The sequence below is a fragment of the Vicia villosa genome, linkage group LG4 (assembly GCF_029867415.1).
Source record: "Vicia villosa cultivar HV-30 ecotype Madison, WI linkage group LG4, Vvil1.0, whole genome shotgun sequence".
Lineage (NCBI taxonomy): Eukaryota > Viridiplantae > Streptophyta > Magnoliopsida > Fabales > Fabaceae > Vicia > Vicia villosa.
In genome coordinates this window covers 18208449-18229338 of record NC_081183.1, presented here as the reverse complement: position 1 = coordinate 18229338, position 20890 = coordinate 18208449, and positions in this window count along the sequence as shown.

The window sequence follows — 20890 nt, the reverse complement described above, 5'->3', positions numbered from 1 at the left end:
GGGGGATTCTTCTCATTAACCTCTATTATGGGTATTATGAATGATTCGATCGATTTCGTATGTTAGGATTCCGAATTGGATTATATGTCGGTGTTTGGGATTTTGGGGTTTGTAGAACTTTAGGTTCAAATTATGAGGTATGATGCAATTGTGTTGTTGTGAATGATGTTTGATGTTGATTACTGATGTTAATACCTGTTAGAAGCATGTATAAATGTGTATTTTCGTGCTATGATGAGATTTTGGACGTGTTGAAATGATTGGGTTCGCACTTGGGATGAAAACAGTGCTGCAGGAAAGTGATTTTCTGCTATATCAGTAATGTAACCGGTTACATGAGGGAAGTAACCGATTACATGGTCTTAGACAGGCGAAGAACTGCATTTCACGATGATGTAACCGGTTACATCATTTAGGTAACCGGTTACCACTGGGCGAAATTGAAAAATAAAAGTTATTGTCAGTGATGTAACCGGTTACATCATTTAGGTAACCGGTTACCACTGAAGCTTTTTGGAAAAATACTTATTTTAAATATTCGTAACTTTTAAACCGTTAATCCTTTTTGTACGCCGTTTCGAGTACATGGTAGATGAATTAATGCCCTATTTTATGATGTATATTAGGGGATTATAATTTAAAAATCACTTCGTTGGTTTTGTGGATTTTGTTTGGTGATAGTTGAATAATGGTATGAACATGCTATGTGGTGTTTCTAGCCATTATGATTGATGAAATGATAATATATTTGTGGTGCTAAATGTATTATGCTGTGGTGAATATCAAATGGTTGTGATATTATTATACTTGTATGTTGTGACATAAATGATTATGAATTGTCGGTGGATGTTAATGATGAGCATGTCGTGGTTGATGCATGCATTTCATAATCATGTTGTGGGCTGTATCCCTTATGGTGGTGGGACAGCGGTAGCTAATTCCCATTATGTGGAATTAGTGAGAGAAGTAGCCGAATCTTTATGGTGGTGGATCGGTGAGATGGGTTATCCCATGATTGGTACCACATGCATTTAGTTGCATTGCATTAGGTTGTTGTGTATAATTGTAACATGAATGGAAGTTGTCCAATGTTGCAATTTGTGTGTATTTTGGTATGAATGACTGTATTTGATAAATGTTGCTATGCTATCTGAATATAATTGATTTGGGTGATTGATGTATGGATGAAGTTGTATTGTTTATATTCCTATAACATTTGTTAATGCGAATGAAACTCACCCTTACTGTTGTTATTTTTCAGATTGAGGAGTAGCTTGTGTACTTGGTGAGGATTAGCTCGTCAAGTAGTTCGTTAGAGTCAGTTGGGTCTGTGTCATGCTTTGGTCGTGTAACACCGGGAACGTTATTTTAGAGTTGTTTGATAAACTTCTGTTTGTTTATGGTTTATGGTTGAATTATGAGTCTATGACTCCGGTTGTTTGATTATTCAGTTGTTAAGAATATTTCGCTGTGTTAACATGCTACCTGAATAATTTTGGTTTATCGTTCCTTATATGGCATGACATGAATGTTTATTTATTTTATTGGAGTTGTAATTCCCTTTCTCATGTTTTACTCTGATTTTTGAAAAGTTTTTCCGCGGGGTTTAGAAGGGTGTTATAATAGTGGTATCAGAGCATAGTCGGTCGTTTGAGTCAGAGTCTTAGAGTCGGTTAATCCTTCGTATACGACTAGTGTAAGGTTGACACTGTCGATACTTCTTGTTCTAATGAATATTGTTTGATATTTAGCAGAACAATGGCCGGAAGAGGAGGAAGAAACGACGACGCGATCGCTGAGGCTCTGGGCATGATTGCTGGTGTGTTGGGAGGGAATGCCAATGGAGCTGGTATCGGTGCTGACAGGCAGCTGAACAGTTTTCAGAGGAACAATCCTCCTTTGTTCAAAGGCACGCACGATCCCGAAGGCGCTCAGAGGTGGCTGAAGGAAATTGAAAGGATATTCCGAGTGATCGATTGTGCTGAAAATCTGAAGGTGAGGTATGGGACTCACATGCTGTCTGAAGAAGCTGATGATTGGTGGATGGCTAGTAGAGATGAACTTGAATCTGCAGGTGTAGCGATTACTTGGGTTGTATTCAGGCAAGAATTCCTGAGGAGGTACTTTCCTGAGGATATTCGGGGCAAGAAAGAAGTTGAGTTTTTGGAGCTGACACAAGGTAACATGACGGTACCGGAATATGCTTCAAAGTTTGTGGAGCTGGCCAAGTACTATGTTCACTATAACAATGATGAAGCGAGCGAATTTTCGAAGTGTGTTAAGTTCGAGAATGGTCTCCGTGATGAAATTAAGCAGGGAATCAGGTACCAAAGGATTCGTCGGTTTGCTGATTTGGTAGATTGTAGTAGAATCTATGAAGAGGATAACCTGAAGCTGAAGTCATCTCACTCCCGTGAGTTAGTTGACAAGAAAGGGAAGAAGCCTATGGACCGTGGTAAACCATATGGTAGAGGTAATTATAAAGCTGGAAGTTGGAAGAAGCCTAGTGGGGGAGACTCTAGTGCTCCTGTTAAGTGCTTTAAGTGTGGAGAACCGGGACATCGCGTTCATGAGTGCAAAAGCGAGGAGAAGAAGTGCTACCAGTGTGGTAAAGCAGGCCACATTGTTGTTGACTGCAAAGGAAGGACTGTGACTTGTTATAACTGTGGTGGAGAGGGCCATATCAGTCCACAGTGTCCTAAGCCAAAGAAGAAAGAAGGCTCTATGAGACTGTGTGTGGATTATAGACAGCTGAATAAAGTTACTATCAAGAATCGGTATCCATTACCGAGGATTGATGATTTAATGGATCAACTGGTTGGTGCGAGTGTGTTTAGCAAAATTGACTTGAGGTCGGGATATCATCAGATTCGGGTGAAAACGGATGATATTCAGAAGACGGCGTTTAGAACAAGGTATGGTCATTACGAATATACAGTGATGCCATTTGGAGTAACTAATGCGCCGGGGGTTTTCATGGAGTATATGAATAGGATCTTCCATCCTTACCTGGATCAGTTTGTGGTGGTATTTATCGATGATATTCTAATATATTCTAAGAGTGAAGAAGAACATGCAGAGCATCTGAGAGTGGTATTAGAACTACTGAAGGAAAAGAAACTGTATGCGAAACTGTCAAAGTGTGAGTTCTGGCTAAGTGAAGTAAGCTTTCTTGGGCATGTAATTTCTAAAGATGGTATTGCCGTCGACCCAACGAAAGTAGAAGCAGTGTCTCAATGGGAAGCTCCGAAGTCAATTTCCGAAATCCGTAGTTTCCTTGGTCTTGCGGGTTACTATAGAAAGTTCATTGAAGGTTTCTCGAAGTTAGCGTTACCGTTAACTAAGTTGACTAGGAAGGGTCAAGCATTCATCTGGGATTCGAAATGTGAAGAAGGATTCCAAGAATTGAAAAGGAGATTGACTAGTGCGCCGATCTTGATTTTGCCGAATCCGGCAGAATCTTTTGTTGTATATTGTGATGCTTCATTGTTGGGATTAGGAGGTGTACTAATGCAGAATCAACAGGTAGTCGCTTATGCGTCGAGGCAACTCAAGGTACATGAGAGAAACTATCCGACTCATGACTTAGAGTTGGCAGCAGTGGTATTTGTGTTGAAATTGTGGAGACACTATCTGTATGGTTCGAGGTTTGAAGTGTTTAGTGACCACAAAAGCCTGAAGTATCTATTTGATCAAAAAGAGCTGAATATGAGGCAAAGGAGATGGTTAGAGTTCCTCAAGGATTATGATTTTGGGCTGAATTACCATCTGGGTAAAGCAAACGTGGTTGTCGATGCTTTGAGTAGGAAGTCCTTGCATATGTCTATGCTTATGGCGAGAGAATTGGATTTAATTGAACAATTCAGAGATTTGAGTTTAGTATGCGAAGACACTCCTGTCAGTGTTAAGTTGGGCATGCTGAAGTTGACTAGTGGCATTCTGGAAGAGATTCGAGAGGGTCAGAAAGTTGATGTAGAGTTAGTGGATAAATTGACTCTAATTAACCAAGGCAAGGGAGGTGAATTCGGAATCGACGAGAATGGTATTATAAGGTTTGGTAATCGTGTTTGTGTTCCTAACGTTTCTGAATTGAGGAAGAGTATTCTCGAAGAAGGACATCGTAGTGGATTGAGTATACATCCTGGTGCGACCAAGATGTATCATGATTTGAAGAAGCTTTTTTGGTGGCCTGGAATGAAGAAGGAAATAGCTGAATTTGTCTACGCTTGTTTAACTTGTCAGAAGTCGAAGGTTGAGCATCAGAAACCATATGGAGCTATGCAATCGTTATTTATTTCGGAATGGAAGTGGGATAGTATATCTATAGATTTTGTTTCTGGATTGCCGAGAACGGTGAAGAACTATGAAGCCATTTGGGTCATAGTGGATAGGTTGACTAAGTCTGCTCACTTTATACCAATGAGAATGGATTACCCAATGGAGAAGCTGGCTCAATTGTACATTGAGAAGATATTGAGTTTACATGGTATTCCTTCGAGTATCGTGTCAGATAGAGATCCAAGGTTTACATCCAAATTTTGGGAAGGGTTGCAGAAGGCTTTGGGTACTAAGTTGAGACTGAGTTCTACTTATCATCCGCAGACGGATGGACAGACGGAAAGAACTATTCAATCGCTAGAAGATTTATTGCGTGCTTGTGTGTTGGAAAGAGGTGGTACTTGGGATAGTTATCTACCCTTGATCGAATTTACCTACAATAATAGTTTTCACTCGAGCATTGGTATGGCTCCGTTTGAAGCTTTGTATGGTCGGAGATGTAGGACGCCTTTATGTTGGTATGAATCTGGCGAAAGTGCGGTGATTGGACCAGATATTGTTCAAGAAACGACAGAAAAGATTAAGATGATTCAGGAGAAAATGAAGGTTTCTCAGAGTCGTCAGAAGAGTTATCGTGACAAGAGACGGAGAACACTTGAGTTTCAAGAAGGAGATCACGTGTTTATGAGGGTTACACCTATGACTGGTATCGGACGAGCTCTAAAGTCAAGGAAGTTGACTCCGCGTTTTATTGGTCCGTTTCAGATTTCAGAAAGAGTGGGAGAGGTGGCGTATCGCATTGCATTACCACCGACACTTGCGAATCTGCATGATGTATTCCATGTGTCGCAGTTGAGGAAATACATTGCTGATCCGTCACATGTTATCCAAGTGGATGATGTACATGTAAAGGATAATCTGACAGTTGAAGCTTTGCCTATGAGGATTGAGGATTGGAAGGTGAAACAATTGCGTGGCAAGGAGATAGCGTTGGTCAGAGTAGCTTGGGGAGGACCAGCCGGTGGAAATGTTACATGGAAATTGGAGAGCCAGATGAAGGACTCCTACCCGGAACTCTTTGCCTAAGGTATGTTTTCGAGGACGAAAACTTTTCTAGTGGGGGAGGGTTGTAACACCCCATAAAATTCTTTATTTAATTTAATTAATTTTTTTATTAAATATTAGAATTAAATGGAATTATTTGAGAATATGGATGAAATAAGGCTAATGGGCCAGTGTTGTAAGTAGCAGTTGGGGGGTGTATCAGTTGCAAAGCCCTTTTCTAAAATTAAGTTATATTTTCATAAAATAGAAAAGAGGGGTATTTTGTGAAAAGAGAACCAAAAGGGAGCAGAAGAGTTGAACGTGAAATTGGGAGAAGAGCAAGTGCGAAGAGAAAGAGCATCCAAGAATTCGACATCGAGGTAAGGGGGGATTCTTCTCATTAACCTCTATTATGGGTATTATGAATGATTCGATCGATTTCGTATGTTAGGATTCCGAATTGGATTATATGTCGGTGTTTGGGATTTTGGGGTTTGTAGAACTTTAGGTTCAAATTATGAGGTATGATGCAATTGTGTTGTTGTGAATGATGTTTGATGTTGATTACTGATGTTAATACCTGTTAGAAGCATGTATAAATGTGTATTTTCGTGCTATGATGAGATTTTGGACGTGTTGAAATGATTGGGTTCGCACTTGGGATGAAAACAGTGCTGCAGGAAAGTGATTTTCTGCTATATCAGTAATGTAACCGGTTACATGAGGGAAGTAACCGATTACATGGTCTTAGACAGGCGAAGAACTGCATTTCGCGATGACGTAACCGGTTACATCATTTAGGTAACCGGTTACCACTGGGCGAAATTGAAAAATAAAAGTTACTGTCAGTGATGTAACCGGTTACATCATTTAGGTAACCGGTTACCACTGAAGCTTTTTGGAAAAATACTTATTTTAAATATCCGTAACTTTTAAACCGTTAATCCTTTTTGTACGCCGTTTCGAGTACCTGGTAGATGAATTAATGCCCTATTTTATGATGTATATTAGGGGATTATAATTTAAAAATCACTTCGTTGGTTTTGTGGATTTTGTTTGGTGATAGTTGAATAATGGTATGAACATGCTATGTGGTGTTTCTAGCCATTATGATTGATGAAATGATAATATATTTGTGGTGCTAAATGTATTATGCTGTGGTGAATATCAAATGGTTGTGATATTATTATACTTGTATGTTGTGACATAAATGATTATGAATTGTCGGTGGATGTTAATGATGAGCATGTCGTGGTTGATGCATGCATTTCATAATCATGTTGTGGGTTGTATCCCTTATGGTGGTGGGACAGCGGTAGCTAATTCCCATTGTGTGGAATTAGTGAGAGAAGTAGCCGAATCTTTATGGTGGTGGATCGGTGAGATGGGTTATCCCATGATTGGTACCACATGCATTTAGTTGCATTGCATTAGGTTGTTGTGTATAATTGTAACATGAATGGAAGTTGTCCAATGTTGCAATTTGTGTGTATTTTGGTATGAATGACTGTATTTGATAAATGTTGCTATGCTATCTGAATATAATTGATTTGGGTGATTGATGTATGGATGAAGTTGTATTGTTTATATTCCTATAACATTTGTTAATGCGAATGAAACTCACCCTTACTGTTGTTATTTTTCAGATTGAGGAGTAGCTTGTGTACTTGGTGAGGATTAGCTCGTCAAGTAGTTCGTTAGAGTCAGTTGGGTCTGTGTCATGCTCTGGTCGTGACCGGGAACGTTATTTTAGAGTTGTTTGATAAACTTCTGTTTGTTTATGGTTTATGGTTGAATTATGAGTCTATGACTCCGGTTGTTTGATTATTCAGTTGTTAAGAATATTCCGCTGTGTTAACATGCTACCTGAATAATTTTGGTTTATCGTTCCTTATATGGCATGACATGAATGTTTATTTATTTTATTGGAGTTGTAATGCCCTTTCTCATGTTTTACTCTGATTTTTGAAAAGTTTTTCCGCGGGGTTTAGAAGGGTGTTACAAAGGCTATTTATCTGAACTACTTTAACTATTGGATTCTCTAATTGACTAAGGATAGTATGATAAGGAATTGCAACTAAGGGATTAACAATCTGTAATGCCTAACCTGACAGGACAATTGACCCGAGGGATCGGGGAGTTGACACCTAGATTAGTGAGTTATACGCTAAGGGATTGGGTATAGTGGTAGTGTTAGTCCATCGTGTAACCTTGTAGTCAGTTTATGTCAGTTAATGTGTGTTTCATCAATCAAGTAGAAATAGGGGATTTTGATAATTCGACCTGAACGTCTTTCTTTTAATCATTTAAAAACTCTTTTATTGCGTTTTTGAACAAACAAGTTTGCAAACCCCCCAATTTACTATTTTAATTTAATTGCACAATATTCCTTGTTTTAGATTTGCAATCCCTGTGGAGACAAATTAATATTTTGTTACTTCGATAACATAGCTTGTACAATTGCTAGTAAATTTTCATCATTACACAATAGATAAAACATATGGCAGAGTCTTGAAAAACTATGGTACCTGCCAATTTAGTAGTGAGCGAACAAATTGTAAAGCATGAGGGTTTTTTCGTAAAAGTGCATGGCTAAAGCACACACACTAAAATCCATTTTCAAACTATTTTTTTGCTAAATAAAATATCTAAAAAAAAACATCTTGAAGTTGTGTCAGATGAATTAGGAAATGCCAAAATTGTAAGAGCCAAAATTCTGACTTATCTAACTGGTTGGAACATTTGTCCAATCGGTTAGATCAACTCAAAATTAAACCCCGAGCGATTAGAGCATCAATTTAATGATATGCAACGACTAGTTATATTTTCCTTCCTTTTTTTAAACTTATAATCGACTATATTTCAATTTTCTAATCAGTTATGAACATGTTCCAATCGATTAGAATGTCATAAAAAGCATTTATTTGAAATTTCTTTTTGAGACAACCTCTAGCCTATAAATATATGTCTCGTTTCTCATTTAATTTCATCCAGAAACGTATTTTAACACACCCCTCTCTCTCTCTAAAGTTTTATTTCACTTTATCTCATTAATATTTTAGCCAAAGTGCTTTTATGAGTGGAGATATAATTGTAATTCTAGAAAGGGTAGAATTATAAATTCTCCAAGGGAATCCTCTGTATACATCTTAGTTGAATATGATTCATTTAGGGATTTATTTAGGTTAAAAGCTAAACCCGTTAAAAGCCTTCGTATAGGGATTGTGGGATTAAACCCTAATTTAGGTTGGAGATCAACTCGTGGTAACATCTTATATGTTCTTGGTCCGTTTGGTATTAAAACTAAGATAGGTTGAAGCTCCGCCCGATATTAAAAGCTTCATAGGTTTGAGATCAAACCGGTGTTAAATTCTCACAGGTTATTGGTCATCCCGTGTAAAACCAAGGTTTATAGCTCAAGTTTTAAGAAGCTTGAAGACTAATAACTCCAAGGTTTTAATTTGTGGAAAGATGACTAATCGCTTCAATCCACCATTGGGAAGGAAGACTAACCGTTTCACTCCTAATCTTATCTGGAAGAAAAGATGCAAACCCTCAAATACATTGTCTTATATTATTTGGTCGGAGGTCAATCATCATTTCCTTGTATAACGGGGTTCGTGAGTCTTTCCTACTAAAAATTGTTAACTATTATTTAAAACTCTCAAGATTAATTCTTGAGGAGAGGAGTAGGTTCTTATGTTTTCACCAAACCTCTATAATTCTTGGTGTTCCTATTTTCCCTTAACACTTTTAATTTATGCAGTTTATTTTCCGCTACTAAGTTGTCAAAAATGTTTTCAAACTCTAATTTTATTTTCCAAAGTTTTTAAAATCACTTTTATCAAAGGATTTCCTTTAATAAAACTATAATAGGTTATAAACATAATAGACCGTGTAAACAAAATTCCATGATAGAAATAAATCTAATCGATTGATCTTTAAGTCCAACTTTTATAATAATCTCGTCCATTTGGAGTCATATTGTTATGCTAAGTTAAATCATATGAGATTATCCAAGGAAATAATCCTATAGCTCTTAGAACTACTAACGTACCATTGACAAAAAAGATTTAGGTATCAAAGGTGAAAAGTTAATCTGTTTTGCATAACTCTTTGCATATTTGAAGGAGCTTAATGAAAATTTAATAAAGTTATGCAAATTAGGTATATTCTCAATATACAAAGTGTTTAGTGCTCTTTGATGATCATGATAAATTTTGATCAAATTTATTGGCATTGGTGGTGATGCTCAATTGATTGTTCCATAACGAAGATGATTTTTTTATTGGGCGACTTAACCCAAATTAGTGACCCCTGTATGTTGGTCGCCCTCTTCTTCATCTTTAAGGTTGACAACGACCGTGTCTTCTTGACTGGGAGCTGAAGAAGAACTCCCTTCATGGCTCACTAGCCTCATGGTTTTAAGGGGATATTCCTATTAATAACGTTTCCTTCAGTGACATTGTTATTGTCTTTAGTGATGAGGTCGCCCAAATAAATTTTTGGATTATTAGGCTACTGTTTGTTATGCCTCGCCTTCTTCTTGGTCAAACAATCTTTCCTCTAAGAAATAGAGACAAATTCCATCTCGTATGCAAACAAGAAAGAATGTCAAGGTAAAATTCATAAGCTAAAAGACAACTACAATAATAAGTTTATGGAAGTGCTCATCGATCTTGTTATCGTCTCTGTAACACCCGAGGCCGAAGAAGGCGAGGGGTGGTTGCACCGCATGGAACACCTGGGGCCAATTGGGGCTAGGGTGGTCGCCACATCGGAATGAGAGGGATCCTAAAGCCGTGCAGGTATGGGACTGCATGGTTGAAGGAAAGCTTATAAGGATTGATAGGTACTACCTATACCAACATGATGCATCTTCTTTTCGGGAGCCCGTTCAATAAGAACTCCACAGTTAAGCGTGCTTGACTTGGAGTAGTATTGGGATGGGTGACCTTCTGGGAAGTTTCCCAGAAAGCGTGCGAGTGAGGTCAAAGCATGTTGAAAAGACCCGTGTTGGTTTGTGGGGTCAGTCGATCATCCCGAAAGCAGTCTGGGGCATTACAAATGGTATCAGAGCCAGACCTCTCCCAGTACGATGTGGTTCGAGGACGAACCATGTGGAAGCTGGTGGGCATGTAACACCCGAGGCCGAAGAAGGCGAGGGGTGGTTGCACCGCATGGAACACCTGGGGCCAATTGGGGCTAGGGTGGTCGCCACATCGGAATGAGAGGGATCCTAAAGCCGTGCAGGTATGGGACTGCATGGTTGAAGAAAAACTTATAAGGATTGATAGGTACTACCTATACCAACAAGATGCATCTTCTTTTCGGGAGCCCGTTCAATAAGAACTCCACTGTTAAGCGTGCTTGACTTGGAGTAGTATTGGGATGGGTGACCTTCTGGGAAGTTTCCCAGAAAGCGTGCGAGTGAGGTCAAAGCATGCTGAAAAGACCCGTGTTGGTTTGTGGGGTCAGTCGATCATCCCGAAAGCAGTCTGGGGCGTTACAGTCTCCCCCGGTCTAGTTCTACCTTTTTCTTGGAGCTCATGATGGATAATTCAGTTAGGAAATCGAGTTCTTCACTCTATGTGATGGTGATGTAATCATAATCAAAGTCAGTTATGGCTATTGGGTCCTCAATCCAACATAGAGGAAAACAATAAATTCCATCCTCCCTAAGTGTGACCATGGAGTCGTCATCTCTCCCCTTACTCTCACGAATCCATCTTTCCAATTCTTCCGATTGTTGGAATAAGAATTGAAAACAATTCTTTCCCTTTAGGGCACTCAAGGTAACCCAACCTCCTCTCAATCTGGTCTTGGTTGTGAAGAAGGAAAAGAAAATCTCTATGGTAGGGTTGACATCTAATCACCAACTTATGATCTCAAAATACATAATAAAGGCCCAACCATTTTGTGAAGTTTGAAGCAAGATGTAATTTGAAGTTTCTAGAACCTCATATTCAAACAATATAAAAGGAACTAAAACCCATAGATCTTAGACGACGCAGAGATGCAAGCAGAAGAAGAGACTAGGCGAGTCAGGTGGACGATAATGTTGGCCCGTCCCCCTTTAGAATAGGGCTTCACAATGAAATTCCCCATACCAGAAAGGCTTATGTGCCTCCAAAAAAGAGGCCACCCTCCTTTGTAGGTAGAATGAGTCTGTCCTCGACTCCGTATGCTTGGGAGCGTTGGTCTTCATTTTCTACTATAGATTTCGTAGGAAAGAGTACAAAGAAGGAGAGCCATTGTCGCTTCTAGAATTATAAGTGCTCTCATAACTCCTAAACATTCTCATCTCTAAAAGCCTATAACTAATTGACCCATCAGCTCACTCAATGTTCTTCGTGTAATATAAATATAACTTTGTCCAATCTCTACCATTAGAAGGTTCTATCACTTTGCCATTCTCTTATAAATCCATAATGATCAACATGATTGAAAACAAAAAGGATGAAGAAATTAGAGGAGGCATTATATCTGCTAGTGAGTAGAGATGAGAGCTTTGAGCTTAGAGAAGATGATTCGCTTGAGAACAAAGAATATGATAATTCATTTTGAAATTGGGATGGGGTGCCCTTTTGTACAATCATAAACCATGTCGAATATGCAATGATGACCTTTCGTTATACAAGTCGATTGTTGTTGTGAGACATCCCCACACCTCTAACGCATGCACGGTCCTAATCCATTTTGTCTTCCAAAAGAAACTTCATCATTAGAAGTATTTAATATTCCATGTGTAGCGCCCGTATAATTTTAATTTTTAATTTAATTTGAATATTAGATTAATAATTATTATTATTATGGATTTTATGAAAATAAGAGGAAAATGATGGTTAATGGCATTTGGGCCATGTGTGAAATTAGTAAGAAGAGGGGGGTGTGGTGTAGTAAAGCCCTTACTAATTTAATATTATTTTTCATAAAATAATCAGAATTGGGAATTGGGAAAGAAAGAACGTGAAAGAACAGAATTGGGAACGAGGAACGTGAAGGAGAACTGTAGAGGGAGAGACCAAGAACCAAGACTTTTATCTGAGGTAAGGGGAGACTCTCCATTTAATCTCTTTTATCGTATTATAGGTGATAGTATGGATTAGGAGTATGGTTGGATCCATTGATTCTATATTCTGAAATTGTGTATGTGTTCATCATTGAGATTTGGACTGTTTATCCCTAACAACTGATAGATTTAGGGTATGATGAATGAAATTGATTAGGGGATCATATACTATGGTTATTGGTGAATTCGTATGCTGTTTAGGTGTGATTTTTCTGGTTTTTAGACTCAAAATCGTGGACTGGTATGAGTAAAAACGAATGGGTTTTGGACTGTTACGAATTCTGCAGGTTCTGGGCATTTTCTGGTGTTTCGCGTATGAAACAGTGCCATACGCGTATGGGATGAGGTCATACGCGTATGGGGGACACTCCCAATGGGCTATACGCGTATGATACGCAGTTGCCCTGTCCCAAATACCACGTACTGGTGTTTTGCGTATGAGAGCGTATGAGGATGCTCATACGCGTATGGGAATTTGGAAAGAGGAAAATTAGTCTGGTGATACGCGCATGGCAAGGCTGATACGCGTATGAGTTGGGTTCTAGGCCATTTTGAGTTCAGGTGAAATGCGTATGATACGCGTATGGGACATAGTGATACGCGTATGGGTGCGTATGGACATCATGATACGCGTATGGACGCTGTATGTGCAAATTTCTGTTTTGTGATTTTTCCGGAAAGTTCAATGATGTGTAACTTTCAATTGGTATGCCTGTTTGTATACTGTTTGGTATTGTGTAAACCTTGCGATGTGATTCTGTGGTTTACTGATGATTGATTGTATTGAATGATGTAATGTATATATGAACATGCTTAGTATTGTTGATAATGATGATGATGAAATGAGTATAGATGATGCTACTCATAGAATGGTAATAATGAAAGTATGTTATATATATGTTGCATGCATTCATAAACATGGGCTGAATCCTAGATGATGAGAGGATTCAGTGAGGGGCAGAATTCCCATTGTGTGGAATTGGTGCTGGCAGGGCCGTATCTGGATGATGATAGATCGGTCGGTGGATGATTTCCACTGGTGATGATTGGTACCACATGCATAGTGTCAGTTTCATACATGTGCATGATCTGTTTATAGCCTGATGATAGATGTTCCGTGTTGACTGTTCGTTTATCTGTGGATGTATGAATGATTGATTTGTCTGAGTATGAAACAATTGGGTGAATGATACAACTATGATATGGTATTATTTATGATGCAATAACATTGGTTAACTGTGATGAGACTCACCCTTACTTGTTGTCAATTTCAGATTGAGGATAGCGGCGCGACTTGGTGAGGATTAGCTCATAAGTCGGTTTCTAGTTATAGTGTCGGTGTCATGCTCTAGTAGATGTAACACTGGGAACACGTTCGTTTTGAGTTGTTTATAACTCTAGTTGGTTTTGTTGGTTGAGTCGGATACATTAATGATGAATGTTGACTCTATGTTTTTGATTCCGCTGTGTAAAACATGATTTTATTTAATGAGTTATAATTTCAGTTGTTTCAGTGAATGCATGATATGTACCGACGCGTGTTTTTCTTCATTTTATGAAACTGTGATGCCTCTCTACATGTTACTCTGATTTAATATACTGTTATTTGCCGCGGGTTATTAGAGGGGTGTTACAATAGTGGTATCAGAGCATAGTCGATCGTTGTGATCAGAGTCTTAGTGTCAGTCCTTCCGTGTATGCGACTAATACGAGTTATTTGTCGATACTTTTATTCTGACTGGATTGTTTGTGTTAAGCAGAACGATGGCTGGAAGAGGAGGGAGAAACGACGATGCTATTGCTGAGGCTCTGGGCATGATTGCTGGTGTGCTGGGAGGAAATGCCAATGGAGCTGCGATTGGCGCTGACAGACAACTGAACAGTTTTCAGAGGAACAATCCTCCATTGTTCAAGGGCACGCATAATCCTGAAGGTGCTCAGAAATGGCTTAAGGAGATCGAGAGGATTTTCAGAGTCATTGACTGTGCTGAGGATCTCAAGGTGAGATATGGCACCCACATGTTATCTGAGGAGGCTGATGACTGGTGGATGTCAACCAGAACTGAGCTGGATGCTAGTGGCACAGCAATTACTTGGACTGTATTCAGGAGGGAATTTCTGAGGAGGTATTTTCCTGAAGATGTCAGGGGAAGAAAGGAAGTTGAATTTTTGGCACTGGTTCAAGGCAATATGTCGGTACCAGAGTATGCTGCCAAGTTTGTGGAATTGGCAAGGTACTATGTACATTACAATGATGATGAAGCCAGTGAGTTCTCGAAATGTGTCAAATTTGAGAATGGTCTTCGTGATGAGATCAAGCAGGGTATCAGGTACCAGAGAATCCGGAGGTTTGTTGATCTGGTAGATTGTAGCAGGATTTTTGAGGAAGATAACATCAAGCTGAAGTCATCTCACTCTCGCGAGTTGGTTGACAGAAAAGGAAAGAAACATATGGATCGAGGTAAGCCATATGGTAGAGGTAAACCTGTTGATTGGAAGAAACCCAGTGGGGGAGATTCCAGTGCTCGTATCAGATGTTACAATTGTGGTGAGATGGGACATCGTAGGAATGAATGCAAGGTTGATCAGAAGAAGTGTTACAAGTGTGACCAAGTGGGTCATATTGCTGCTGACTGCAAGAAGAGGGTTGTGACTTGCTACAACTGTGGTGAAGAGGGTCACATCAGTCCTAATTGTCCTAAGCCAAAGAAGAACCAATCAGGAGGAAAGGTTTTTGCTTTGACTGGATCTGAGACCACTCCAGAAGACAGGTTGATTAAAGGTACGTGTTTCATTCATGGCACACCTTTAGTTGCAATTATTGATACTGGAGCAACTCATTCTTTTATTTCTTTGGATTGTGCTGAGAGGTTAAATCTTGAGATATCTGATATAAATGGAAGTATGGTTATTGACACTCCTGCGTCGGGTTCAGTAACTACTTCGTCTGCATGCTTGAATTGTCCGGTTGACATTTTTGGTAGAGAATTCGGGATGGACTTAGTGTGCCTTCCGTTGAAACAACTTGATGTAATCCTGGGAATGAACTGGTTGGAATTCAACCGTGTTCATATCAACTGTTTTGCGAAGACGGTGATTTTTCCTGAAGAGGTTAGTTCTGATAGTCTAGAAATGACAGCTAGACAGGTGAATGAAGCTATCGGAGATGGTGCAACAGTGTTTATGTTGTTCGCATTGATGAATACAAAAGAGAAAGTGGCGAGTGGCGAATTGCCTGTAGTGTGTAAATTTCCAGAAGTTTTTCCAGAAGATGTGAATGAATTGCCACCGGAAAGAGAAGTAGAGTTTTCTATTGATTTGGTTCCGGGAACTAGTCTAGTGTCAATGGCGCCGTATCGTATGTCGCCTTCTGAATTGGCTGAACTGAAGAAGCAGTTAGAGGAATTGCTTGAGAAGAAGTTTATTCGTCCTAGTGTTTCGCCGTGGGGTGCGCCTGTGTTGCTGGTAAAGAAGAAAGAAGGTTCAATGAGGCTGTGTGTAGATTACAGACAATTGAACAAGGTCACTATCAAGAATCGGTATCCATTGCCGAGGATTGATGATTTGATGGACCAGTTGGTTGGAGCACGTGTATTTAGTAAAATTGATCTGAGGTCTGGGTATCATCAGATACGTGTGAAAGATGACGATATTCAGAAGACTGCTTTTAGAACGAGGTATGGACATTATGAGTATTCTGTGATGCCTTTTGGAGTTACTAATGCACCTGGTGTTTTTATGGAATATATGAACAGGATCTTTCATCCTTATCTCGATAAGTTCGTGGTGGTGTTTATAGATGATATCCTGATATATTCTAAGAATGAAGAGGAACATGCAGAGCATCTCAGAACTGTGTTAGAATTGTTGAAAGAGAAGCGACTTTTTGCCAAACTGTCGAAGTGTGAATTTTGGTTAGAAGAAGTCAGTTTTCTTGGACATGTGATTTCTAAGGATGGTATTGCTGTTGATCCTGCAAAGATAGAAGCTGTGTCTCAGTGGGAAGCTCCGAAGTCAGTATCTGAGATTCGTAGTTTTCTTGGCCTTGCAGGTTACTACAGAAAGTTCATTGAGGGATTTTCAAAGTTAGCATTGCCGTTAACTAAATTAACCAGGAAGGGACAAGCCTTTATTTGGGATGCAAAGTGTGAAGAAGGATTCCAAGAGCTTAAGAGGAGATTGAATAGTGCTCCTATTTTGATTTTGCCGAATCCGACAGAATCATTTGTGGTTTATTGTGATGCATCACTGATGGGTTTAGGTGGTGTATTGATGCAGAATCAACAAGTGGTCGCTTATGCGTCGAGACAACTCAAAGTGCATGAGAGGAATTATCCGACTCATGATTTGGAGTTGGCAGCTGTGGTTTTTGTTTTGAAGTTGTGGCGACACTATTTGTATGGTTCGAGATTTGAGGTGTTCAGTGATCATAAAAGCCTGAAGTATCTCTTTGATCAGAAAGAGCTGAATATGAGACAGAGAAGGTGGTTAGAATTTCTGAAGGATTACGATTTTGGTTTGAATTACCATCCGGGTAAGGCAAACGTCGTGGCTGATGCATTGAGTAGGAAGACTTTGCATATGTCTATGCTAATGGTGAAGGAATTGGATTTGATTGAACAATTCAGAGACTTGAGTTTAGTGTGTGAAGGTACTCCTATTAGTGTCAAATTGGGTATGCTGAAGCTGACTAGTGGTATTCTCGAAGAAATAAGAGAAGGTCAGAAAGTTGATGTTGGATTGATTGATAAGTTTACTATGATCAATCAAGGCAAGAGTAGTGAATTCAGAGTCGACGAGAATGGTGTACTGAGGTTTGGTGACAGAGTTTGTGTTCCTGATATTGATGAACTCCAAAAGCGTATTTTGGAAGAAGGACACCGTAGCGGATTGAGTATTCATCCTGGTGCTACCAAGATGTATCATGATTTGAAAAAGTTGTTTTGGTGGCCGGGAATGAAGAGGGAAATTGCTGAATTTGTGTATTCTTGTTTGACTTGCCAGAAGTCAAAGATCGAGCATCAGAAACCGTCTGGGTTGATGCAACCGATGTTTATTCCTGAGTGGAAGTGGGACAGCATCTCAATGGATTTTGTGTCAGGTTTGCCGAGAACTATCAGAAATTGTGAAGCTATCTGGGTCGTGGTGGATAGGTTGACGAAGTCTGCACATTTTATACCGGTGAGAATGGATTATCCGATGGAGAAGCTGGCTCAATTGTATATTGAGAAGATAGTGAGTCTGCATGGTATTCCTTCAAGTATTGTGTCAGACAGAGATCCGAGGTTTACGTCTAAGTTCTGGGAAGGTTTGCAGAAAGCTTTAGGTACTAAGCTAAGATTGAGTTCTGCTTATCATCCGCAGACTGATGGACAGACTGAGAGGACGATTCAGTCATTAGAGGATTTGTTGCGGGCTTGTGTGTTGGAAAAAGGGGGTACTTGGGATAGTTATCTGCCTTTGATTGAGTTTACCTACAACAACAATTATCATTCGAGTATCGGTATGGCTCCGTTTGAGGCTTTGTATGGTAGGAGATGTAGGACGCCGTTGTGTTGGTACGAATCTGGTGAGAGTGCTGTGATTGGTCCAGAAATTGTACAACAAACTACAGAGAAGATTAAAATGATTCAGGAGAAGATGAAGGCTTCTCAGAGTCGTCAGAAGAGTTATCATGACAAGAGGAGGAAAACACTTGAGTTTCAAGAGGGAGATCATGTGTTTATGAGAGTTACTCCTATGACAGGGATTGGTCGGGCATTGAAGTCGAAGAAGTTGACTCCGCGTTTTATTGGACCATTCCAAATTTCTGAAAGAGTGGGAGAAGTGGCTTATCGTATCGCTTTACCGCCGATGCTTGCAAATTTGCATGATGTATTTCATGTGTCTCAGTTGAGGAAATACATTTCAGATCCGTCCCATGTGATCCAATTAGATGATATACAGGTGAAAGATAACTTGACGGTTGAGACTTTACCTGTGAGGATTGAGGATCGAAGGCTGAAGCAATTGCGTGGCAAGGAAATAGCTTTGGTCAGAGTAGCTTGGGGAGGACCTGCTGAAGGGAATGTTACCTGGGAGCTAGAGAGTCAGATGAAGGATTCTTATCCAGAACTTTTTACCTGAGGTATGTTTTCGAGGATGAAAACTCTTTTAGTGGGGGAGAGTTGTAACGCCCGTATAATTTTAATTTTTAATTTAATTTGAATATTAGATTAATAATTATTATTATTATGGATTTTATGAAAATAAGAGGAAAATGATGGTTAATGGCATTTGGGCCATGTGTGAAATTAGTAAGAAGAGGGGGGTGTGGTGTAGTAAAGCCCTTACTAATTTAATATTATTTTTCATAAAATAATCAGAATTGGGAATTGGGAAAGAAAGAACGTGAAAGAACAGAATTGGGAACGAGGAACGTGAAGGAGAACTGTAGAGGGAGAGACCAAGAACCAAGACTTTTGTCTGAGGTAAGGGGAGACTCTCCATTTAATCTCTTTTATCGTATTATAGGTGATAGTATGGATTAGGAGTATGGTTGGATCCATTGATTCTATATTCTGAAATTGTGTATGTGTTCATCATTGAGATTTGGACTGTTTATCCCTAACAACTGATAGATTTAGGGTATGATGAATGAAATTGATTAGGGGATCATATACTATGGTTATTGGTGAATTCGTATGCTGTTTAGGTGTGATTTTTCTGGTTTTTAGACTCAAAATCGTGGACTGGTATGAGTAAAAACGAATGGGTTTTGGACTGTTACGAATTCTGCAGGTTCTGGGCATTTTCTGGTGTTTCGCGTATGAAACAGTGCCATACGCGTATGGGATGAGGTCATACGCGTATGGGGGACACTCCCAATGGGCTATACGCGTATGATACGCAGTTGCCCTGTCCCAAATACCACGTACTGGTGTTTTGCGTGTGAGAGCGTATGAGGATGCTCATACGCGTATGGGAATTTGGAAAGAGGAAAATTAGTCTGGTGATACGCGCATGGCAAGGCTGATACGCGTATGAGTTGGGTTCTAGGCCATTTTGAGTTCAGGTGAAATGCGTATGATACGCGTATGGGACATAGTGATACGCGTATGGGTGCGTATGGACATCATGATACGCGTATGGACGCTGTATGTGCAAATTTCTGTTTTGTGATTTTTCCGGAAAGTTCAATGATGTGTAACTTTCAATTGGTATGCCTGTTTGTATACTGTTTGGTATTGTGTAAACCTTGCGATGTGATTCTGTGGTTTACTGATGATTGATTGTATTGAATGATGTAATGTATATATGAACATGCTTAGTATTGTTGATAATGATGATGATGAAATGAGTATAGATGATGCTACTCATAGAATGGTAATAATGAAAGTATGTTATATATATGTTGCATGCATTCATAAACATGGGCTGAATCCTAGATGATGAGAGGATTCAGTGAGGGGCAGAATTCCCATTGTGTGGAATTGGTGCTGGCAGGGCCGTATCTGGATGATGATAGATCGGTCGGTGGATGATTTCCACTGGTGATGATTGGTACCACATGCATAGTGTCAGTTTCATACATGTGCATGATCTGTTTATAGCCTGATGATAGATGTTCCGTGTTGACTGTTCGTTTATCTGTGGATGTATGAATGATTGATTTGTCTGAGTATGAAACAATTGGGTGAATGATACAACTATGATATGGTATTATTTATGATGCAATAACATTGGTTAACTGTGATGAGACTCACCCTTACTTGTTGTCAATTTCAGATTGAGGATAGCGGCGCGACTTGGTGAGGATTAGCTCATAAGTCGGTTTCTAGTTATAGTGTCGGTGTCATGCTCTGGTAGATGTAACACTGGGAACACGTTCGTTTTGAGTTGTTTATAACTCTAGTTGGTTTTGTTGGTTGAGTCGGATACATTAATGATGAATGTTGACTCTATGTTTTTGATTCCGCTGTGTAAAACATGATTTTATTTAATGAGTTATAATTTCAGTTGTTTCAGTGAATGCATGATATGTACCGACGCGTGTTTTTCTTCATTTTATGAAACTGTGATGCCTCTCTACATGTTACTCTGATTTAATATACTGTTATTTGCCGCGGGTTATTAGAGGGGTGTTACACCATGTGCAATTGTTTGTGATGCTTAAGGGTCTCGCCCAAGCTTCACTTGAGGGACTCACCCTTAGACTTTGCTCAAGAGACTCGCCCCAATCTTATTTGGGTGACGCATCCTAGGTACCTATCCGGAGAGTTTTCAGGGGCCCGTGACAGAGGTTGAGCTATACTCATTGATCATTTTTCCCTTTCCATGATCTCATACTTGAGAGACTGAGATAATTTTACTAAACCTTGGAAGGAATAGTTCAAATAACTCCATTGCACCAATACAAGGAGAGCTCCCAGTAGTGTTCTATAAGCTGCCAGGACTAAATGGACACTAGAGACTCCCAAAGTTGGTCGTCATATTGGGTATAGGCTTAGCCACCCC